Raw genomic sequence first — 26,365 nt, 5'->3', positions numbered from 1 at the left:
ATTGTTTATTAAAATTTTAATAAAATTTGTAAAAACCGAAAAAAAAAAAAAAAAAGAAAAAATTGAGGATATAAATTAATTAATAATATTGCAGAAGTTAGTCGCAAAAAATATAGAAAATTCAAAATCTATCCCGGAATACAATGGTCAATCAAATATTGACGAATTTAATATCCAATTGACCCAGTTTATACAATTAACAAAAACAGACGTTGAAGCATTAAAAGACATGCTCCTACTACGACTAAGAGGCCAGGCCTTAACCTTTCTAAAACAGGTCGAGCATACCATAGGAAATAACGCCAACTTGCCAATAAATACGGTTGATGACTTATTAAAAGCATTCAAAGAGAGATTTATAGAAACCAGTTCAATAAATAAATTAAAACATGGAGCAGTGAACTTCGATTTTTCACAGAATATAAGGGATTATCTTGATAATATACGCATTTCTGTAGAAGCAAAATACGGAAGTGGTTCTGGGCAACTTTATGAAAAAGTCATACTAAATACCTTTTTGCAAGGGCTACCCCCAAAACTATATCGAGTAGTAATATCCAAGAACATTCAGACATTGGATCTTGCGGTCCAAGAGGTAGAACGACTAATTGAAGTTGATAAAATGGTTGCTAATCATAGTAATACAAAAATAAACAGCCTAGATGACTCAACCGCAAACCTAATCTTCAAGGGCGATCAGACATCCCCCAATTTCTTTTCAAGGGATAACTCCCCAGTAGAACAAAAAAACAAAACGCCAAAACCCTCTAGGCAGAAAACAGTACGTTTTCAGCCCATTAACCCTACAATAATAAGGTGCTATAACTGCAATCGTGTTGGCCACATAGCAAGAAAGTGCCTCTACGTCACCAATCCCATACCAAGAAATGCTGTCGGTAATACGCAAAATTACGTTAACCATTTGTTCAGAAGAACATATATTTGCACCGGTCGTGCAATAGACTCTACCAAGGGGGGAGTGCGCCAATCAGTACCTTATAATGCATGCCCACCACATCCGTAGAACCCTGTCCCCAACAGGCAAATTAATTACCGGTTTGAAAACCAAAATACTCGCCAAGGCCAATATAATGCGAGAATGCAATATAAAAATCATGAAAATTTGCCGATGAGAAATGAAAATTTTACAAGCCAACAGCACTGGCAAACAGCGCCAGCAAATGGCACTGACACGAGACATCCACGTTACCATAATAATACATGGCGAAGACAGGCAGACGCAAATCATTTAAACATGCCTACGGAACCTAATACGTCTGAATATCTATTACAGGCACCGACAAATGAAATAAATTCTCAGGGAAACGCCTCAGGCCCCTCAGAAACATAAGTCGGACCCCGAGGGTGCCATGTATATTTAATAGGTCCAGAACAATACTAGTGCCTTCTTATAGTGATATTATTAACAAGTTACCTATATTTAATGATTTCTGTGTAGAAAACATTTACTTTACGGCCTTAGTTGACAGTGGAGCTACTGTAAATATCATATACTCTTGCGTATTTAATACGTTGCCTCTGCACATTAGGCGACAAAAAAACCCTAATAATCCCAATTTAACAAGTGTTACAGGCCATAAATTAAATGCAAAAGGGTCAATTTGCCTAAACGTAAAAAGAGACAACAGAACCTTCATGACAAATTTTATTATATGCGATAATCTCCAATATGAAGCTATTATAGGGGCAAATTTTCTAAGGTCTAATAAAATACTATTAGACGTAGCCAACGAGAAGTTCGTATACCCAGCTAAGGTGGGGGAAAATATTTCTACCTTAAGAAATCGTAACAGAAGTTACGAAGATAACATAACAGTAAACAAAATTTCTAGTGGTATAATGTCGAAGTATTTTGAACCCCATGTCTCGCAAAGACATGGCATAATTGGAAATTTGTTCAATTATCCTGAAAGTTATCGCAGAAATGAAGTAAATTTAAATAATAACAGTATGGAATCTGCGAAAATAAAAATAGGAGATATGCGACAGTACAGATCAAATGAAATTAAGAAAATAGTGGAATTGTGGAAAAACATAGTAAAACCCAACGTGACGCCACAAGATGCCGCAATGGCGCAGCATAGCGCCAGCATGAATCTAATAAACAAGGAAAATGAAGAGAAATATTACGGATGTGCGATAAGGAAAACAAAAGTCCCTCCCAAAACGATGCAAAAAATTCAAATATCACAAATGATCGAGCCAACAATTAGCAAATCAGAAATATGGTTTGCGACACCGTCTGAAATACCCGAAAATCTGTCATGCGAGGAACAGATTATATCTTATAACAAAGGAGAATTTTTTATTTGGGTAACCAATAACCATGAAAACGATACAATTACAATTAAAAAGGGGACGTGTTTAGTCCAAATCGAGGTTTTAACGTAATACGATTTAAATACATGGGAAAATTCAAAAAGAAACCTAGTTAACGGTATTAAAAACTTCAAATAACGAATATCCTTTGACTAAATCGCAATTTTTAAACAAATTTAAAATGGATCATATTACGTATATGTAACTTAATAAAAAATTATGCTAATTTTTATGTAATTTTATGGTTTTATTTTCTGCATCTGAAAATGACATCGGTATTATCCAATTTTACCAGCATTCAATTTTAACGACTGGTAATCCCGTAGCAAAACAGCCATATCGCGTGCCATATAAGCACAAAGAGTGGTTAAAAAATAAAATCAATGAAGTAGAAAGGAACGAGATTATACGCCCAAGTATAAGTCCGTATAGTGCACCAATAATCTTAGTGCCAAAAAAAGAATGGAGATTTTAGACTCGTTGTAGATTATAGGGCTCTCAAAAAACAAGTAGTTAGCGATAAATTTCCTCTACCGAGAATAAACGAAATTCTTGACTCAATTTCAAGTAAAAACAAAAATTTTACCTCTTTATACCTTTCCAAAGGCAACCACCAAGTAAAAATAGACTAAAAGGATGTCAATAAGACCGCATTTTCAGCATCCGAATATGGTTCTTATGAATACTTGAGGGCACCATTTGGGCTTAAAACAAGTTCAAGCGCATTATGTAGACCCTTATTGCACCTGTTAAGAGGATTAAAGAATATAATTCATTTTGTCGATGATATTATATGCGTGGGGGAAAACACTGAGCAACACTTGGCAACTTTAGCTAAGGTGTTCGAGAAGTTCAGGCAAGGCACTTTAAAATGCCGGCCTGAGAAAGTAAATTTATTTCAATCCAAAATTAAATTTTTAGGATTAGTAGTAACCCAGGGAGAGATATCCCCAGACCCTGATAAAATAAAATGTGTTGAAAACCTCAAGCCCCCCAGAACTATGAAAGATTTAAGGGGAATTTTAGGACTTACAGGCTACATTAGAAAATTCGTACGCAATTATTCCCAAATTGCGAATCCCCTCATGGAATTAACGAAATGGAATTCCCATAACTTTATCTAGTGCAAAAAAGCTGAAGCGTCCCTACACCTTCTCAAGCAGGCAATCAAGTCCGAACATATGTTGTTTATCTCTGATTTCAAACTCAGATAGTTATTCGGGACAACTGATAAAAGCTAGCCAGTGAGAGTCAATCGCACGTCGCAAATAATAACGTGCTACCCCCCGCACACAATCAAGTTACAAAACACAACCCGTGAACTATAGTTCTTATCGTAAATTAACACTTTAACAAAATTCTACATCTGCGCGTCATACTAACAAATCGACGAATTATATAGCATCGCAAACTGTTCAACCGTTAGAACGTAGTGACGGTTTCTAATATGTGTATTTACTAGATGTAAATACAAGCTTTAATTAAATGCGAACATTTAAAAACCCCACGTGAATACTAGCTAGATGAATCATGAAGCTACAAGACATATATTATTAATTTGAACACTTAAAGTGAAAACAAAACGAAGCTTGCGAATTTTTGAGTAGATATCCAGAAAATGACCCGTCGGAAACTTAAGAAAATGAAGTTAATGCTATCAATGCTAAAAGCAAACATGGATATAAGAAAAACAAAGTCAAAGACGCAGTAAAAGAAAATAAGATTAACTATTGTCCCTTATCTTTTGAAAATATAAAAAGAAAGCAAAAAAAGGACGAAATTTTTGTAGCACTAATTGATTATTTTGTGAATGATAAGGCTTTACCTGATAAATTTAAAACTCTTAGAAAAGAGATAGATAATTTCTACTACGACTTTGATGAAGAAATACTGTGTAGGATTGTGACTGCTGAGACAAATAGAAACCAAACCTCGATAATACCTGTATTACCACAAAGCTTGATAGGGCCCGCATTTGAATATTTCCATGCGGACACAGGTGGACATTTAGGAGTTATGAAAACGTTCCATAAGTTAAAACAATACTTTTACGTACAATCGGCACTGACAAAACTTAAAGAATTTGTAAGTACATGCGAAGCATGTAATTTGAGAAAAATCCCCCCAGCTTATCCAAATCCTCCAATGGGAAGGGTCCCAGTAGCAAAGTACCCCTTCGATATTATCTCATTTGACCTGTACGGGACAAATGGAGGCTTACCTGTTTCTAGCAGAGGCCATACGTGTATTCTTTCGGCTGTAGATCATTTTTCCGGATTTACTTTTGCAAAAGCATTAAAAAATCAAGGTGCTTATGCCACAAGTAAGGCATTAGCAAAATTATTTTTACAATTTGGAATTCCTAATAAAATTTTGAGCGACAACGGGAGCAATTTTGTTGCAAAAATAACAAAAGATTTAATGAGTTTCCTTAATATAGAGAAAATGGTGACAGCGCCGTACCATCCACATGCTAATGGAAAAATAGAAAACAGACATAAAATATTTTCTAACTTTCTAAGTGTTTATACTAAAGACAAGCGGCGCGACGGTGACAAAGTAGGAAACAACTTACATAACGAACAAACACAGTATTTGTAATACGACCAACAATACCATAATTTCTTTTTAATTGATGGAATTTTTTGTTTAAGAACGTTTTTGTTGATATGTTAATATCTGCGTTTCTATCTCGACAAAGAAGAGACTCATATCTACTAATATCATATTAGGATTACCAATTCTGGAACAGTTATGCACTAATTGGACTAATGTAAAATAAACCAAGAGCTAAGAAACCAACCCAAAGTTAAGGGGAATATAGATTTCAAAGTAGGAGACTTCGTTTACCTAAAGAACGAGGCAAAAACGGAAGGAAAAAAACTTTACAACAAATACTCTGGGACTTACAGAATAGTCAAAAAGTACGATAATGAATATACCTTTAAAATGGAGAACCCCGATAGTGGAAAAACTTACAAGGCGCATGTTGGCCGAATAAAAACAGCCAAATTTCCAGAGAGATGGGTATCCCATCCCTCTTCGACTGATTCGTCAGATTCGGAAAATGAGCCCCCTAGGTCAAGATTGGCAGAGCTAAAACCTTTCAATATTAAACATGATTATTTTGAAAATGAAAGTGATGAACAAAACTTTGAAGAATTTTTGGCTATGGAAAATCTAGTTGTTCCAGAGAAAAAATCCCTAATACCAATAAGAATAAGAACGCCAAAAAGTCCAAAAAGTTATTCATCGGCGAGCGCGGGAGATTTAGATTATACAATATCTCCAAAAACCCAATTCATTCCCGATAGACTTTCGACACCATATCCCTCCAACAGATTTCCAGACGATATGGTTTCACCTGCAACACCAATAGAAAGGCCCCCGTCCTTACAGGAAGAATTAAACAGAGCTGTGGAAACCCCCGGTATTACTGTAAAGAAAACTACTCCCAAACATTTAACTAAAACAAACCTGCGAGAAGCTATGGATTTAATAAATTTTCCCATAAAAACGAGTCAACGTACATTGCCCGGTAATAAAACTCCAACGGATGACCAGAAAGGTCAATATCATTATATAACTGTGTCCAAGGTCAAACCTAAACACGACTGGACGTGGACTTCACGGAGGGAATCCCTATTGCAAAGAATGCCCCATCCCCCTGAAGACATGGCCTTCAAACACTGGAGGAACCCCGCAAAAACTATCGAGTCCCCCCAAAGCTCGCAAGAATCTTTCAAATCCTCCGAGTTGAAGACTCAAGGCGAGAACTTAGAGAATAAACCCTCTACTTCCAGAGGAGCAGAAATTTACGAAGGAATGGCAGGTGATACCACAAAAAGTGCCACCTCTCAAAGTCCCAATCCAGATTCGTCGGCAACCAGTTCTGAAGAGTCTGAAGTCGAATCAGACCAAATAGTAGCTAAAGAAATAGGGAAATCAAGGCCGACCTCAGCAGCCGCAAACGGGAAACAAACGAAATTAAACGGCCAAGAATTTTTGAAAAAAAAATAAAAAAAATTTGACCTTATTTCGCTAGACAAACCGAAAAATAAAAAACTGCAAGAAACAGAGGAGATAATAACGACACAGTCAGGTAGAACTGTTAAAAAACCTGACAGATGGAAATATCCCTAATTAATGTAAAGACAAATTTCAAAGATAATAAATTTAACACCATAATAAATTTAACAGTGTGCATTTAGAGTTAACCAAGTAAGGATTTGATTAAGTTTTGAATGTTTTATTTTTGTTAGTGTTATTTCTATGCCATTTCAAAGGATAATAGAAAGGTTGGAACAGAAAATACACAAATGTAGGAAGCCAGGGGTCTACTGAAAACGACAACTCGTGTTGGACCACGTCTTGTGGGACGCCCGAGGAGGAATTCAAGGCCCATGATTGTTTTGTAATTTTTTTGCGTGTAAATGAACGTAGGAAGGGATATTTCTCAGTCCTTAAAGTGTAAGAAATTAGTATTTTTATGCCAATCAGGTCCAGTCAAAACAATACTTAAAGGTTGAATAGAAACTTCAGCGAGCTAGTTAAGTTTTCGTTTTTGAATCAGAATGCTTTGAAAGAGAAACAGAGAGTTTACTTTCTTATAGCTCCGAGAAAAAAAAAAGCGTTTTAATTTCATTATATTATATCTATGACGTATGCTGTCCTACAGCTGTGTTAAACATTAGTTTCAAAGAGAAACAAAGGCATTTATGTCTTTAGCTCCTTGACGAAAAAATTTAAAAAATCTTAAAAATTTAACTTAACTTTAAAAATTTAAATAATTATCTTTTAAAAATTTAAAAAATTTAAAAAATTTAAAATTTAAAAATTTGGAAATTTTAAGGGCTAGTGCCCCTTTTAATAGTCGAAAGTGATTGTAGGGCAACTAGCCCCCTCCCCCCGCGCCCATCATTCCCTCAAACACATCCAATTAAAATTTTGAGATAGCAATTTCGTTCAGCGTAGTTGATTTCCAGATAGAAAATATGTTTTTGAGGAGTACATTCCCCTACAACCTTCGGGGCAAGGGTTTTAAGTTATGCCCTCGGGGCATATAAGGTTTTTATAGAAGGCGTTGTCGTAAAAACTTCAAAAAAGGCTCATTCAATTGTAAATTCAAAGGGCTAGTGCCCTTTTAATAGTCGAAAGTGATTGTAGGGCAACTAGCCCCCTCCCCCCGCGCCCATCATTCCCCCAAACACATCCAATTAAAATTTTTGAGATAGCCATTTTGTTCAGCGTAGTTGATATCCAGATAGAAAATATGTTTTAGAGGAGTACACTCCCCCACAACCCTCAGGGCAAGGGTTGTAAGTTATGCCCTAGGGGCATATAAGATTTTTATAGAAGGCGTTGCTGTAGAAACTTCAAAAAAGGCTCATTCGATTGGAAATTCAAAGGACTAGTGCCCTTTCTAATAGTCGAAAGTGATTGGAGGGCAACTAGCCCCCTCCCCGCGCGCCCATCATTCCCCCAAACACATCCAATTAACATTTTGATATAGCCAATTTGTTCAGCGTAGTTGATATCCAGATAGAAAATATGTTTTAGAGGAGTACACTCCCCCACAACCCTCAGGGCAAGTGTTGTAAGTTATGCCCTAGGGGCATATAAGATTTTTATAGAAGGCGTTGCTGTAGAAACTTCAAAAAAGGCTCATTCGATTGGAAATTCAAAGGACTAGTGCCCTTTCTAATAGTCGAAAGTGATTGGAGGGCAATTAATCCCCCCCACGCCCCTCATTCCCCCAAACACATCCAATCAAAATTTTGAGATAGCAATTTTGTTTAGCGTAGTTGATTTCCAAATAGAAAATATGTTTTTGAGGAGGACACTCCCCCACAACCCTCGGGGCAAGGGTTTTAAGTTACGCCCTGAGGGTATATAAGAACGATATTGGCATAATGTATCATTTTTTTTCCTTTAGAGCACTTTGTATCGAAGAAATTGTCGTAGAAATTTCGAAAACGGCTCATTCAGTTGGAAATTGGAGTGCCCACCTTTTCCCCCAACCTATCCAATCAAAATTTTTACTTTTATAACTTTAATAAACCAAATAATATTAACATTTTGATTACTAAATATCAGTATATGTATATTAAACTGACAATGCACATTTATTTGTATTTTTTTCAGTAAAGTGCAAATTATGTTCTGGCCTTGGGAAGGCATAATATTAACTTATATGCCCCAAGGGAAAACTTATAACCCTTGCCCTGAAGATTGTGGGGGGAGTGTCCTGCTCGAAGGTATAATTTCCTGAACGGTATAATTTCCTCAAAGGTATAATTTCCTGAACTTTCAACTGCATGGAACAAAATGGCTATCTCAAAATTTTGAGTAGATGTGTTTGGAGAAATGGTGGGCTTCGGAGGGGTGTTAGCTGCCCTCCAACCACTTTCGATTATTATAAAGGGCACTAGCCGTTCAAATTTCCAATCGCATGAGCCCTTTTTGAAGTTTCTACGGCAACGCATTCTATAAAAACCTTATATGGCCCCAGGGCATAACTTACTACCCTTGCCCTGAGGGCTCTGGGGGAGTGTCCTCCTCAAAGACAATATTTGTATCTGGAAATCCACAACACTGAACAAAATGGCTATCTAAAACCTTTGATTAGATGTCTTTGGGGAAAAGGTGGGCGAGAGAGGGGAGCTAGTTGCCCTCAAATCACTTTTGACTATTAAAAAGGGCACTAGACCCTTGAATTTCAAATTGAATGAGCCCTTTTTCAAGTTGATTTTTTTGCGGTTGATTATTTGCGGTAATGGAAAAGATTTGCTCGTGGCGATAGAGATTTCTCCTATAGCGCCACTTATAGCGCTGGTCTCAATTAATGAGAGAAAATTGAATATGTAGACATACAAATGTGGCTTCTTCTTTCTTGAGCTATCTGGAGATCAGATTCCTTTGGGAGCCTTTACCTTGGAGACTGGCGAACTAGTTACCTGTTATCGGACTACACTTAGACATATAAGAGAAACAAACACTCATAAAAAGACAATAGATTTATTAGACTTACATGCTTAGTTGTACAGCAATGGGTCACTTCAAAGACAATAAATGGTGACCGAGATTATTTGCGGTACTAATCGTCTTAAGTCTGACTTCATATTGAAATTAAAAAACACATTTACCCCACTCCCAAACGCAGTTCTTTCGTCCTGCGCTCTAGGGACTGCCTGCCATTGGCTCACGTGCCCCAAGGACGCGAATCCTCGTCCAATAATCTCTTAAAGATTTTTCCGATGATTCAGGAGTTCACACAGTTTTTTGCCTTTTAAACTTCCTTGGAAATTTTATGCATTGCATTTTTTTTGCTACAATTATCTTAGCAAAATTTGAACGACTAGCGCCGTTGTCTGACTGAAGCTAGAAATGCAATTTCTCTTTTTGCTGATTAAGGACTTTTCATTTTTGCGACTAGATTTAGCTTAATTATAAGAAATCAGAATTATCTTTAGAAAGGAACTTTATTTTGGTATTTCAATTACATCACATCTTACTCATGGTACATATCACCCTTCCCATGAAATAATGACGTCCCGTCATTAGTTACTGCCCATTAGGAGTTTTAAAATTTTTCAATTATTTTTCTTATTTTATTCTACATCCCTATCTAAAATTCATCTCCCGGACTAAGATTATTTTTGGTTCTAGGTTAGCTACTATACTAAAGATTTTTTTTTTTTCTATATATAAAACTGATTACTTTTAATTTTCTAATAAGGTTGGGACTATTCTACTTTTACATTAGTTTTTTTTTTTGATTTTGCTGTATATATTACGTACTACATACTATCTACACGGCGTTAAATGAATAACGTAATAATATTAAACCTAATTCTACTTGCGGTACATACATGAATGATTTATAACATACAATATTTGGTTCAACATATTCACTGATGACATTAAAACACTTTCATTATTGAGATTTTTGCATTGTCAAAGCTATTATGAAGTAACACCTTTATCTTCAAATCTATGCGTCACCTTTCGTGTCCTTAGTGTACTACGCCCTTCCGTTGTAAATTACGGTCCTTCACTCCTTTTGTCGAGGAAAAAATTTCGAAGCACATACGTTATGGTTTCTTCATGAAACGGTTCGAGTCTAGTTGTCTTCACATGGTAGGTTTTTCCTAATAGTCAACTGGGAAATGACCGTTAAATATCGTTCAAATAGTCAACTGGGAAATGATTCTTCCCACTACAGGTGTTGGTGTTTTTCTTCTCAGCATATCATTTTTAGGATTTTTGGGGCACATAGAGAATGTATTTTCGCGTAAAATTTTTTATTTGTGCCTTTTGAAACGGTTTGTCGTCATACTATAGTGACTCTCTTAATATACTGTCTTTAACTTCAGCTTCAAATATCTTCAATTATCATTTAACTTCAAATATTGTTAAATATCGTTTATCTTGTGCTGCTCGATGGTCTTCTCAGAGTTAAAGTTAAAATTGTCTTTAATTTCTTCTTCAAATATTTTCAATTGTCTTTAAGTGTCATTTAACTTCAAATATCGTCTATCGTGTGCTGATCGATGGAGTTCTCAGAATTAAACTTCAAATTGTCTTTAATTTCGTCTTCAAATATCTTCAAATGTCTTTAAGTGTCATTTAACTTTAAATAACGTTTATCATGTGCTGATCGATGGAGTTCTCAGAATTAAACTTCAAATTGTCTTTAATTTCGTCTTCGAATATCTTCAAATTTGAATATTATTTAAATTCAAATATCGTTAAATATTGTTGTCTTGTACTGATCGATGGGGTTCTTCGCATTTATGTGATTATATAGTTCGTTAAAGCACTTGATACTGAGGTTCAGATATAGTGTTACCTGATACATAATATGGTTCATGGTCGAAGAAACGACGATCGAAGGTAACTGTTGTTTTCGTAGACGAAGTTGGGATGAAACTTGCCTGGAGTTATGGTGAGTACTCTTCGTTGGTTGAGATATGATAAAATAGATGTTACTTGGTCGTATCTGTACTGGGCAGTTTATTGTAATACTCAATGACCAAAGTGTCCATTTACTTTCCTGTAATAAAAACAACGCGGCAGAATCACATGTTCTTTGAAGTAAATGCACATACAATAAATCACGAATTAATTGGGTTATAATTTTTTAGCTATGAGACAGGATTAAATAAATACACTAATATTAGCACTCACAATGAAAATCTAAAACGGAAATTTCTTAAAATTTGTTTTGATAACGAAAATATCGATATTAAATAAACATAATTTACCCTACATTATTAAGTTTGAGGTCTACTTTTACAATATTTTTCATGCCTGCATTGTTCACGCAAGTCCGTGCTGTATAAGAAACGCATGTTGCAGCGTCATAACCACACGGTTTTACGCAAACGATACTACAATGGGGGGACAAGACATAGCAAGGACTAGTGGAGACCTCTATACCCACTAGTTTTCTGATGTCTTCCCTATTTCTTGGCTTAGACGTTCTCATGGGGTTCCGGGTTTAACCGCTGAAATGCAGAGGTTCTTAGTCTCAGGATTTTTCCGTAATTGCAAGTCAACATTGGTGCCTCATATTCGCTTTTCGAATAAGGTCATTAGATGCAGGATTTACAAGCTTGCCTCCGTAGATTCCAGTTAATGCTTGGCAAAGAATATAAGCATAATGAAGAACTGACATCAATATCTTTTTAGAAGGCTATTGTTTGAGCAAATCCTTCAGAACTAAATAAATAAATATTATATTAAAGTCTTATTAGAATCCGTTAAGTGAAAAACACCTTCACATTAATAGGGAATTCCGTGTGGGTTTTACTGAGTTGCAATTGGAAATACAGAGAGTTCCAATACATGTATCTTATCTGATTAGTTGGGTTACGAATTGTCCATATTGCTTTTGAGATATATTTCCACATCCACCGTGAAATTCTTCACTTAACCTTACCGATAGGTTGTTTGGTTATAGTTACCAATAGTTAGATCTTGGTACATATATTGATCGAGTTAGAAAAATTATAGTTATCTAGTTAGAAACACGTGAATAAGCAAACTTGCGGAGCATATTTACACTGGTAGGCCTAAAATAATTATAATCTCACTAAGACAAAATATTTAGTATAAATAGACGCTTCTCTGCTGATAATTTCTTTTTTTTTGATAATATCCATCTTGGTTAGGACATGGGTCGATTTTTCATGGAAAATCCGAGGGAGACCTGAGTCAGTATAGGTAAGATATAACGTGACTGACTTGCGAAAATATGTCACAATAATTAGAGCAAAATATATGTCATGGATAAACCAATGAAATTAAAGAACATTTTTGTCACAGAACTATAGAACGGTGATCTCTCTGTTATTGTATTACGTCATAGATATAAACTAATGAAATCAAATTTTTCGCCAAGGAGCTAAAGAAATAAATGCATTTGTTTCTATTTGAAAATAATGTTTAACACAGCTGTAGGCCAGCATACGTCATAGATATAATATAATTAAATTAAAAAGCTTTTTTTTTTTCTCGGAGCTATAAGAAATTAAACTCACTGTTTATCTTTCAAAGCATTCAGATCCAAAAACGAAAACTTAACTAGCTCACAGAAGTTTCTATTCAACATTTAAGTATTGTTTTGACTGGCCCTGATTGGCATAAAAATACTAATTTCTTACACTTTAAGGACTGAGAAATATCCCTTCCTACGTTCATTTACACGCAAAAAAATTACAAAACAATCATGGGCCTTGAATTCCTCCCCGGGCTTCCCACAAAACTTGGTCCAACACGAGTTGTCGTTTTCAGTAGACCCTTAGCTTCCTACATTTGGGTATTTTCTGTTCCAACCTTTATATTATCTTTTGAAAGGGCATAGAAATAACACTAACAAAAATAATACATCCAAAACTTAATCAAATCCTTACTTGGTTAACTCTAAATGCACACTGTTAAATTTATTATGGTGTTAAATTTATTATCTTTGAAATTTGTCTTTACATTAATTAGGGATATTTCCATCTGTCAGGTTTTTTACCCGTTCTACCTGACTGTGTCGTTATTATCTCCGCTGTTTCTTGCGGTTTTTTCTTTTTCGGTTTGTCTAGCGAAATAATGTCAAATTTTTTGTATTTTTTTTTAAAAAACTATTTCCCTTTTAATTTAGTTTTTTTACCGTTTGCGGCTGCTGAGGTCGGCCTTGATTTCCCTATTTCTTTAGCTACTATTTGGTCTGATTTGACTTCAGACTCTTCAGAACTGGTTGCCGACGAATCTGGATTGGAACTTTTAGAGGTGGCACTTTTTGTGGTACCACCTGCCATTCCTTCGTAAATTTCTGCTCCCCTGGAAGTAAAAGGTTTAGTCTCTAAGTTCTCGCCTTGAGTTTTCAACTCGGGGGATTTGAAAGATTCTTGAGAGCTTTGGGGGGAGTCAATAGTTTTCGCGGGGTTCCTCCAGTGTTTGAAGGCCATGTCTTCAGGGGGATGGGGCATTCTTTGCAATAGAGATTCTCTCCGTGAAGACCACGTCCAGTCGTGTTTAGGTTTGACCTTGGACACCGTTATATCATGATATTGACCTTGCTGGTCATCCTTTGGAGTTTTATTACCGGGCCATGTACTTTGACTCGTTTTTATGGGAAAATTTATTAAATCCATAGCTTCTCGCAGGTTTGTTTTAGTTAAATCTTTGGGAGGAGTTTTCTTTACAGTGATACCGGGGGTTTCCACAGCTCTGTTAAATTCTTTATGTAAGGACAGGGGCCTTTCTAATGGTGTTGCAGGGGAAACCATATCGTCTGGAAATCTTTGGGAGGGACATGGAGTAGAAATTCTATCGGGAAAGTAGTGGGTTTTTGGAGATCTTGTCTAGTATAGATCTCCCGCGCTCGCCAATGAGTAACTTTTTGGACTTTTTGGCGTTTTTATTCTTATTGGTATTAGGGATTTTTTCTCTGGGACTACTAGATTTTCCATAGCCAAGAATTCTTCAAAGTTTTGTTCATCACTTTCATTTTCAAAATAATCTTGATTAAAATTGAAGGGTTTTAGCTCTGCCAATCTTGACCTAGGGGGCTCATTTTCCGAATCTGACGAATCAGTCGAAGGGGGATGGGATACCCATCTCTCTGGAAATTTGGCTGTTTTTATTCGGCCAACGTGCGCCTTGTAAGTTTTTCCACTATCGGGGTTCTCCATTTTAAAGGTATATTCATTATCGTACTTTTTGACTATTCTGTAAGGCCCAGAATATTTGTTGGAAAGTTTTTTTCCTTCCGTTTTCGCCTCGTTCTTTAGGTAAACGAAGTCTCCTACTTTGAAATCTATATTCCCCTTAACTTTTGGTTGGTTTCTTAGTTCTTGGTTTATTTTACATTTTTCCAATTCTTGCCTAACTATCTTATAAGTTTTCCTCATCCTATTTATGAATTCTTGTTTATAATCTTCTGAGTCGTTATAATATAGCCGAGATTAAAAAATCTCATCAAAAGGGATTATAAAATATCGACCATAAAGTAAATAAAATGGATTTTATCTGGTTGTTTCGGAATAATCAGTGTTGATTACGTTGGTTAAATAAGGTAAGAATTTATTCCAGTCGCTCCTATTGTCTTTAGTATAAATACTTAGAACGTTCGAAAATATTTTTTGTCTGTTTTCTATTTTTACATTAGCTTTTGGATGGTACGGCGCTGTCACCATTTTCTCTATATTAAGGAAACTCATTAAATCTTTTGTTACTTTTGCAAAAAAATTGCTCCCGTTGTCGCTCAAAATTTTATTAGGAATGCCAAATTGTAAAAATTATTTTGCTAATGCCTTACTTGTGGCATAAGCACCTTGATTTTTTAATGCTTTTGCAAAAGTAAATCCGGAAAAATGATCTACAACCAAAAGAATACACGTATGGCCTCTGCTGGAAACAGGTAAGCCTCCATTTGTCCCGTACAGGTCAAATGAGATAATATCGAAGGGGTACTTTGCTGCTGGGACCCTTCCCAGTGGAGGATTTGGATAAGCTGGGGGGGTTTTTCTCAAGTTACATGCTTCGCGTGTACTTACAAAGTCTTTAAGTTTTGTCAGTGCCGATTGTACGTAAAAGTATTGTTTTAACTTATGGAATGTTTTCATAACTCCTGAATGTCCACCTGTGTCCGAATGAAAATATTCAAATGCGGGCACTATCAAGCCTTGTGGTAATACAGGTATTATCGAGGTTTGGTTTCTATTTGTCTCAGCAGTCACAATCCTACACAGTATTTCTTCATCAAGGTCGTAGTAAAAATTATCTATCTCTTTTCTAAGAATTTTGAATTTATCCGGTAACGCCTCATCATTCACAAAATAATCAATTAGTGCTACGCACGTTTCGTCCTTTTTTTGCTTTCTTTTTATATTTTCCAAAGACACGTGACAATAGTTCATCTTATTTTCTTTTACTGCGTCTTTGACTTTGTTTTTCTCATATCCATGTTTGCTTTTAGCATTGATAGCATTAACTTCATTTTTTTCAGTTTCCGACGGGTCATTTTCTGGATATCTACTCAAAAAGTCGCAAGCTGCGTTTTGTTTTCCCTTTAAATGTTCAAATTAATAATCTAGGTCTTGGATTTTCATAATCCATCTAGCTAGAATGCCCGTGGGGTTTTTAAATGTGTGCAGGTACTGCAAGCTTTTATGGTCTGATCGTAATATAAATTTTCTACCAATTAAATAATGCCTAAATTTGTCCAAGTGGTAGATAATAGATAACAATTCTAATTTTGTGGCGGAATAACTGCTTTCGCCCTTTGATAAAGTTTTACTCGAATAGCATATAACTTTTTCTATTTGTTTAGGTGTTCCCTGTAGAGGGTTAGGGTTTTCTACTGGGATTGTTTGCGAAAGGATAGCACATATGCCCTTTGAGCTAGCATCAGTGGTAACGATGAATTTTCCGTTTTCGAAATCAGGGAGTGACAAAATTGGTTCAGAAGTGAGTGCCTTTTTGAGACGGTCTAGGGAAGTTTGAGCTTCCTGGGACCAGGTAACATTATGGGAGTTTCCTTTGGTTAATTCCGTGAGGGGTTTCGCAATTTGGGCATAATTGCGTACGAATTTTCTAAAGTAGCCAGTAAGGCCTAAAATTCCCCTTAATTCTTTCATAGTTCTGGGGGGTTCGAGGTTTTCAACACATTTTATTTTATCAGGGTCTGGGGATATCTCTCCCTGTGTTACTACTATTCCTAAAAATTAAATTTTGGATTGAAATAAATTTACTTTCTCGGGCCGGCATTTTAAATTTCCTTGCCTGAACTTCTCGAACACCTTAGCTAAAGGTGCTAAGTGTTGCTCAGTGTTTTCCCCCACGCATATAATATCATCAAAAAAATGAATTATATTCTTTAATCCTCTCAACAGGTGCAATAGGGGTCTACATAACGTGCTAGAACTTGTTATAAGCCCAAATGGTACTCTCAAGTATTCATAAGAACCATATTCGGATGCTGAAAATGCAGTTTTATGGACATCCTTTTCGGCTATTTTCACTTGGTGGTAGCTTGACTAAATCAACATCAAGGGTTATCGTTTGAAACATGAAGATACATTTTTCTGAAAACTGAAATAAGCTTCTTATAAACATTCTAATGAAATTAATAAAGTCAAAAAATTTTCAACAATGTTACGGTGATACTATGAGGGAAATGTTACAAGTCTCCAAATATTTTTACTGGTTTTGAAGTGTATAACCGATTCAAAAGTCCGTAACTGGCTAATTTTGAACTCTGAGAAGTTACAGGAGATATTTAGCTCAAGGATACCATTTGAAGCATGAAGATACATTTTTTTTAAAACTGAAATAAGCTTCTTAAAACATTCTAATGAAATTAATACAGTCGAATAAATTTCAAGCAATGTTAAGGCAATACTATTTGGGAAATGATACAAGTCCTAAACATTTTTACTGGTTCAGAAGTGTATAGCTGATTCAAAATTGCTTAACTGGTTTATTTTCAACTCTGAGAAGTTACTGTAAATATAGGTTTTAGCTTTAGGATACCGTTTAAACAGGAAGGCACATTTTTCAGAATACTGATTCTATCTTCTACGCACATTTTTCTGAAAACTTAAACAAGCTTCTTAAAACATTCTAATGTACTTAATAAAGTCGAATAAATTTTAAGAAATATTATGAGGGTAATATGTTTGCCTGTACTACGGTTATTGAAGTGGAGCATTAAGCTGAGGACAAAATAACACCGGGGATAGTTTCCTGCCAGTGAACGAAGCTACGGGAAAAAGCGGTTATTTCAGCAAGGATTAATGCTAAGCTATCTTCAGTGCCCCCCCCCCCCAAAAAAAAAAAATTAAAGAAAACTAAGCTTTTGAAATCTTCAAAAAATAAAACCACTTCAAAAAATAAAACCACTTCAAAAAATAAACCCCTTCTAAGGCGGCTAACGGAAGCTTAGATTTTCTTTCATGTTTTTTTTTAGCAATAAAAATGGCTTGGTGAAGGTCTCTGTCAAAATATCTACTTTCTTTCATACTTCTCTTTTACTGGCTGAAGATTATCCTTTCTATTGTCTATTATTATTTTTTTCTTCACTTCATTTCTTATTCATTTACTTTGAATAAACTGGGTAAATAAGGAGCGTGCAAACATGTTGACTTCAGGCTGATTATTGCTACACGTTATCAGTAGTAATAGTTGTAGTACAATGGTTTGCATCATGACACTACTTTATGCTGTAGCAAGTAAAAGGCTGTCAGATACAAACGTAAGTCAATTGCCGCCTTTTTAGGATCTTGAATCAGTACTTTTCTCATAATTGTTTTTTCTCTCTTTTTTTGTATTCCATTTTTTATCTTATTGTATTAGTGAAAGAAATAAATCATAAGTATTATTTATATACTTTCAGATGATAAATCCACTGGAACCAGCATGCTGGAGGCCCCATTAGCCCTTGGAATGTGAACAAAATCCGATTCGTCCCTTCTTAACTCCATCAACAGGACTCCTGGAGAATCGGTGCTTCACTACCGTCTCCTTCAACTCAACATCGAATTATGAAGAGCCTTGTGAAGAGGATGCATAAAAATAAGGAAAGAGCTTTACATCCAGAATTTAAGAAATATCTAAAAGAGGAAAAGGGGAGTGAAAACTGGGCATCTGATACAAAGAAAAGGATGAGCTTCGATTATGGCAGTGAACATGATTGTTTAAGTGAACGGCTAAACAGAGAAGAACGGCTAAACAGATAAACAAACGGTAAATGAAAAATGTCCAGCTTCACTTGATGAAATTGAATATTTTGAAGAATATAGTCGACGCTACTTCAAGCATAACGATATCGACGCTCAGCTTCTCCCCTGGTTATTTGAAAGTAGTTGGTTTAATAAAATTTACCTATAATGATATTCAATTCTTTTTGTACTTTTGTCCAAAAAAAAAATTGTTAAATTGGCAAATTCGTGAGTCGAAAGTAGTTGATTTTCCAAAATTAACGTCTCAGATTTATTTTCTTTCTTTTTTTAGTTCTGGCATCTCTAATATATCGACAAATTTGTGAGTTAGACGTCTTTATTTTTTTTTTCATTTCTTACTGGTTTACTTTCTCTTTCCGACTTGCTTTCTCTTTCTTTTAGTTGAAAGAAATACCTCTTTATTTTTCTTTTTTTTCTCACTCGTTTTCAATCAGTTTTTAATCTATAAAGCTAATTATCACAATATACATTTGTATATATAAGTTAAAATAACCATAAGCTATTATAATTACATAGAAAGGTACAGTAGCAACGAAGACCACACTGCCTTTTCGTTAAACACAAACAACAGGTAAAACAATAGAAAATTTTTAAGACAAAGAGGTAACACTTGCTCAAAGAGGTAAGACTGAGGTAAGACTTGCTTAAACCTCAAATGGATATTTAGACCCTATATCCAAGGGCAGTTCTCAGCAAAACACATATAATTAAAACAACACTTGCAGTCCTGGTTAACTTAAGACTTAGACTTAGTTTCGTGGTCGAACTTCTTTAAAGTAATGATTCTGGAACTGTTTTAATTTAGTTTTAAAGATCTCATTTTACTGTAAGTCTTATTTTATTCATTGGTGTTTTCTGAGGACGGTCCTTGGATATAGGGCCGAAATATTCATTTGAAGTTTGAGCCAGTTTCACTGTCTTAAAAATTCTGTTTTAGAAAGATATTGTTTATTGACCGCTATTTTTGTCTGGGCTTGAAAAAAAGCATAGAATATAAAGTAAAACAGTACAAACATAAGAGTTGGAGCACCAGAACATCCAGTATCAGATTATCCAGCACCAGAATATCCATTTCACCCAAAATTCCCTGTTGTTTTCTTTTAGAGTTTATTGACCACTATTTTTGTTTAGGCTCTAAAAAAAGGCAAGAAAAATAAATTAAAAACAGCAAAAACATAAGAGTTGGAGCACTAGAATATCATTCCACCGTATACATGCTCTTCCAGCAATTCTAAATAAACAAAAATAAAAGTTGCTTTCCTTTGGTTGGTCCGCTTCTTGAATGAACGACGAATATCTTGAAGCTAGAATAAAAAGAGTTAGTATAGAAAATATTAGGACAACGCGATAAGACAGATATTTATTGGCAAAAAGACTATCACAAATACTGGTGGACCGAATTCATATTTCTTAGTAAAAAAATACAATCACAAAAAAAACACAATAACAACATATAGTTACCACTGTAGCAAAACACAACAGGTAACAGTCAGAAAATACAAAATACAAAAGTCATAAATATAGGCCTTAATGATAAAATATTTTATAGGTCATAATATAAAAATATAAAAAGAATAACAAATAAAATAACCAAATTTTCAAAAACTAAAAAATAATATATACAAAACAATTTAACTTTTGGGCAAACCTGTGGGTCATGATTTTGGTTGGTTTTATTTATATAAAAGGGAACAAAAGTTTTTGTTATAACGTAAGGTAGAAATTGGTATGGGAGAGAGGAGGGGGATGGGTTGGGATACTACACGGGGGTGACCATTTCTTATGGGTGAGTGGCGGCTAGGAAAGAGGTTGTCAGCACGGGGGTTTATTTGTGCTGACAGTAGAATGAGGGGTGTTACTCCGGACGGGGCTCCTTATATGGGCATAGAATACGGACGGGGCTCCATATATGGGCATAGAGTCATTAGGGAGAACACGTGGCTAATGGGGTCAATGACCTCTTTTTCCTAGGCCGATTTATTTGATGTTTCTATGTGTAATAACTCCAGAACGAAGGTTGCACATGCGCATTGAATTCTAACGGGAACAATGTTATTGATCTAGGACTCGAGGGGGAAGTGAATTTCCGAGAACTTGATTGCGTAATCGATCGTGAATGTTATGATCCAGAAATAGTATTTGTTGTTGTTGTTTTGGGCAAATGTTATGAGTTTCCCGGAAACAGTTAGATCACGTGTTTCCTTCTCAGCCAATCAGAGGGCTTTGTTTACATAATACTGATGGAGAGACTATAAGGAAAGGATGTTTGCTATAGTTTTATTAGTCTGTGAATAGAATTCAAGGAGCGAGAAGAAGAGTTTTGACTTTAATTCCCCTTTCTTGACAGATCAATCAACCAATGACATCATCTGTCAGACTTTAAAAATTTTCGCCTAGAAACGATTCTCCAGGAATAGATCCAAGTCATTAATGTCTTTGCCTCGGAAACAACTCTTTTGGTCGAACTCCAAAGGATATTAATAACCAAAGGCCATGGAAACAATTCTCCAAGAAACATCTTAGAGATGAATTATTTTAGCGCGGGAATCAGGTTTCTTATTAATTTGAAATGCATTAGCGCAGAGATGCCAAAAACAAAAGGAACACGCTGAAATTACGTTTAGGGATTATTTGGGCGAAACCGTTTTAGACAGGCTATGGAACTATTTCGGCGAAACAGTTAGAGACATTTTGAAAGAAGATTTTAGGAAAGATTTTAGAAGAGAATTTGAGGGTGAAACTCTGTGGTCGTTATAATACACAAGTTCCATTTGAACAGTGTTGTGAGGTCCTCTACCCCAACCCCAAAGGGTTCCAATCCTCCTACCCCAACCCCGAAGGAAGCCCCCGGTACTCAAAGGCCCCCCAAGCTCCCAAAGGGCCACCGGCGCCCACAAAGGCCCACCCAGACCCCCAAAGGCCCACCCAGACCCCCAAAGGCCATCCCCGGGCCCCCCAAAGGCCCATCGAGCTCCCAAAGGACCAACGGGGTCCCAAAGGCCCTCTACCGGTCCCCAAATGTCCCCCCGCCCCCCAACTGCCCCCCCGGACCCCCAAAGGCCCTCCCTGTGCCCCAAAGGCCCTCCCTGTGCCCCAAAGGCCCTCCCCCGGCCCCCAAAGGTCCCCCGGACCAGAGAAGCGGCACAGGGCCCCCAAAGGCCCTCCCCTGGTCCTCAAAGGTCCCCCGGGCTCCCAAAAGGGCCAACCGGCCCCCAAGGGTCCCCCGGGCCCCCAAAGGTCCTCCCCCGGTCCCCACAGGTCTCCCGGGCTCCCAAAGGGCCAACCGGCCCCCAGAGGCCCTCCCCCCCGGGCCCCCAAGGTCCCCCGGGCTCCCAAAGGCCCTCCCCCCGTCCCCAAAGGTCCCCCGGGCTCCCAAAAGACCACTCAATCCTCAAGGACCCCTGGATCCCCAAACGCCCTCCCTGGGCCCCAAAGGTCCTCCCCCGGCCCCCAAATATCCCCCAGGCCCCCAACTGTCCCCCCGGACCCCCAAAGGCCCTCCCTGTGCCCCAAAGGCCCTTCCCCAGCCCCCAAAGGTCCCCCGGACCAAAGAAGCGCCGCCGGGATGCGCCGTGGGCCAGGAAAGCGCCGCAGGATGTGCCGCAGGGATGCGCTGCAAAAAGTAAACTAAAAAGTAAAAATTTCGAAGTGTTATCCCCCAAACGCCCTCCTCAGACCCCCAAAGGCCCTCCCCTGGTCCTCAAAGGGCCCCCGGGCTCCCAAAGGGCCAACCGGCCCCCAAATGTTCCCCAGGCCCCCAACTGCCCCCCCCCAGACCCCCAAAAGCCCTCCCTGTGCCCCAAAGGCCCTCCCTGTGCCCCAAAGGCCCTCCCCCGGCCCCCCAAAGGTCCCCCGGGTCCGAGAACCGCCGCGGGCCAGGAATGCGCCACATGGGGATGCGCCGCAGGGGATGCGCCACAGGGGGATGCGCCGCAGGGAGGCACCGCAGGGATGCGCCGCAGGGAGTGCGCCGCAGGGAGGCACCGCAGGAAAGCGCCGCAGGATGCGCCGCAGGGATGCGCCGTGGGTCAGGGAAGCGCCGCAGGGGATGCGCCGCAGGGAGGCGCCGCAGGGAAGCGCCGCAGAGATGCGCCGCAAAAACAAAGTAAACTAAAAAGTAAAAATTTCGAAATGTTATCCCCCAAACGCCCTCCTCAGACCCCCAAAGGCCCTCCCCTGGTCCACAAAGGTCCCCCGGGCTCCCAAAGGGCCAACCCGTCCCCAAGGGTCCCCCGGGCCCCCAAAGGTCCTCCCCCGGTCCCCAAAGGTCCACTGGGCTCCCAAAAGCACTCCCCCGGCCCTCAAGGGCCCCGGATCGCCAAACAACCTCCCTGGGTCCCAAAGGCCCTCCCCCGGTCCCCATACATGCACACAAAAACTTACACACACACAAAAACTTACACACACAAACAAAAACTTACACACACGCACGAAAACTTACACACACACACAAGAAAACTTAAACACACACGCAAAAACTTACACAAACACACACACACAAAAACTTACACACACACTCAAACAAAAACTTACACATTCACAAGAAAACTTACATGCACACAAAAACTGACATGAACACAAAAAATTACACACACACACACAAAACTTACACACACACACACACACACGAAAACTCACACACACACGCCAAAACTTACACACACACAAAAACTTACACACACACACACACACACAAAAACTTAAACATGAACACAAAAAAAAACTCACACACAAACACACACAAACTTACACACACACAAACACACACACACACAAAACTTACACATACACACACGAAAACTTACACACACACGCCAAAACTTACACACACACAAACTTACACACCCACACAAACACACACACACACACAAAAACTAATAAACACACACACAAAAAAAACTAAAACACAAAAAAAATAAAACACACAAACACACAAATACAAACTAACACACACACACAAACAAATAAAAACCACACACAAAAGCATAGACATACAAGAACTTACACACACACATAAAAACTAAGACCCACACGCAAAAACTTACATGCACACAAAAACTTATATGCACACAAAAACTTACACACACACAAAAACTTACACACACGCACAAAAACTTACACACACACACACAAAAACTTACAAACACACACACACGAAAACTTACACACACACGCCAAAACTTACACACACACACACAAAAACTTACACCCACACGCAAAAACTTACACCCAAACAAAAACTTACATGCACACAAAAACTTACATGTACACAAAAACTTACACACGCACACACACACACACACAAAACTTACACACACACACACACACAAAAACAAAAACAGAAACGAACACAATTACACACACAAACAATCAAAAAAAAACACACACAAAAAAAAACACCCAAAAACATCAACACAAAAAAAAACAAACACACACGCACAAAAACATGCACACACACACACACACACACACACAAAACTTACACACAAACACACGAAAAATTACACACACACACGCAAAAACTAACACACACAAAAAATTACACACAAACACACACACACAAAAACTTACAAATCCACAATAAAACAAAAAATAAAAAAAAAAAGAACATTAACAAAAAACATTACACACACACACACACAAAAAAAACTAAACAAAAAACAAAAAAGAACTAAATAACACACACGAAACCACATACACACACAAAAAAACTTACACACACACACACAAAAACTTACACATGAACGCAAAAAAACTCACACACACACCCACAAAAACTTACACACACACACACTCACAAAACTTACACACACACACACACGAAAACTTACACACACACGCCAAAACTTACACACACAAAAACTTACACATGCACACGAAAACTTACACACACACACACACGAAAACTCACACACACACGCCAAAACTTACACGCACACAAAAACTTACACACACACACACACACACACAAACTTACACATGAACGCAAAAAAAAGTCACACACACACACACACAAACTTACACACACACACACACACACAAAAACTTACACATGCACACGAAAACTTACATGCACACAAAAACTAACATACACAAAAAAAATTACACACACACACACACACAAAACTTACACACACACACACACACACGAAAAATCACACACACACTAAAAAAATTACACACACACAAAAACTTATACACACACACACATACACAACAACTAAAAAATGAACAAAAAAAAAAATCACACACACACGCACAAAAACATACACACACACACAAACACACACACACAAACTAACACAAACACACACACGAAAACAAACACACACACACAAACACTTACACACACAAAAAATGAAACACACACACAAACACACACACACACACAAACTTACACACACACACACACAAAAAACTAAAACACACAAAAACTTAAACACACACAAACACTCAAACAAAATAAAACAACAAAACTAAAAAAAAAACAAACACAAACGCACAAAAACTTACAAACACGCACACACACGAAAAATAACACACACACGACAAAACTAACACACACACAAACAAACAAACACACACAAGAAAACAAACACACACACACAAAAAACTTACACACACAAAAACTTACACACACACACAAACACACACAAACTTACACACACAAACAAAAAACTTACACCCACACACAAAAGCTTAGACACACAAAAACTTACACGCACACACAAAAACTTACACCCACACGCAAAAACTTACATGCACACAAAAGCTAACAAGCACGCAAAAACTTACAAACACTCACAAAAACTAACACAAACACAAAAAAACTTACACAAACACAAAAAAAAACTTAAACACACAAAAAAACTTACACACACACACACACACACAAAAACTAACACATGCACACTAAAACTTACAATCACACAAAAACCTACACACAAACACACACACACACACGAAAACTTACACACACACACGTAAAAACTAACACACACAAAGTCTTAGACACAAACAAACTTACACACACACACACAAAAACAATATCACACAAACTCAAAAAATAAAATTCAAAAAAAAACATACATTAACAAAAAAAAATAAACAAAAACTAAAAATTAAAACCACGCAAAAAAACTCAAACAAAAAAAAAAAATAAAAAAAACACACGAAAACTAACGCCAAAACACCAACACACACAAAAACAAAAAAAACTTAAACAATCACACTAAAACTAACAATAACATAAAAACTAACTTGCACACACAAAATAACACACACGCCCTAAAACATACACTCACACACAAAAACTAACACATACACACACTAAAACTAACACACACACACTAAAACTTACACACACACACACAAAAACTTACACACACACATGCAAACTTACACACACTCACCAAAACTTACACACACACTCCGAAACTTACACACACACAAAAACTTACACACACACACACACACACATGAACTTACACATGCACACGAAAACTAACATGCACACAAAAAATTACATGCACACAAAAACTTACACACACACACACACACACACACACAAACTCACACACACACACACACGAAAACTCACACACACACGCCAAAACTTACACACACACAAAAAAACTTACACACACACACACATACACAAAAAAAAACTTACACATTCACACGAAAAATTACATGCACACAAAAACTTACAATCACACAAAAACACACACACACACACACACACACACACACACACAAAACTCACACACACACGAAAACTTACACAC

The 26,365-nt window shown here is 37.3% G+C and overlaps 1 pseudogene; it reads left to right on the top strand.

The window, feature by feature from the left end:
* The window catches only part of LOC148949680 (uncharacterized), a 95,432-nt pseudogene that overhangs the window by 22,899 nt on the left and 46,168 nt on the right, over positions 1-26,365 (top strand).

This window comes from Artemia sp. Qi Xiang Cuo, chromosome 8 (assembly GCF_049724085.1).
Source record: "Artemia sp. Qi Xiang Cuo chromosome 8, ASM4972408v1, whole genome shotgun sequence".
In the NCBI taxonomy this organism is placed as follows: domain Eukaryota; kingdom Metazoa; phylum Arthropoda; class Branchiopoda; order Anostraca; family Artemiidae; genus Artemia; species Artemia sp. Qi Xiang Cuo.
This window is presented reverse-complemented; position numbering and strand designations above follow the sequence as displayed.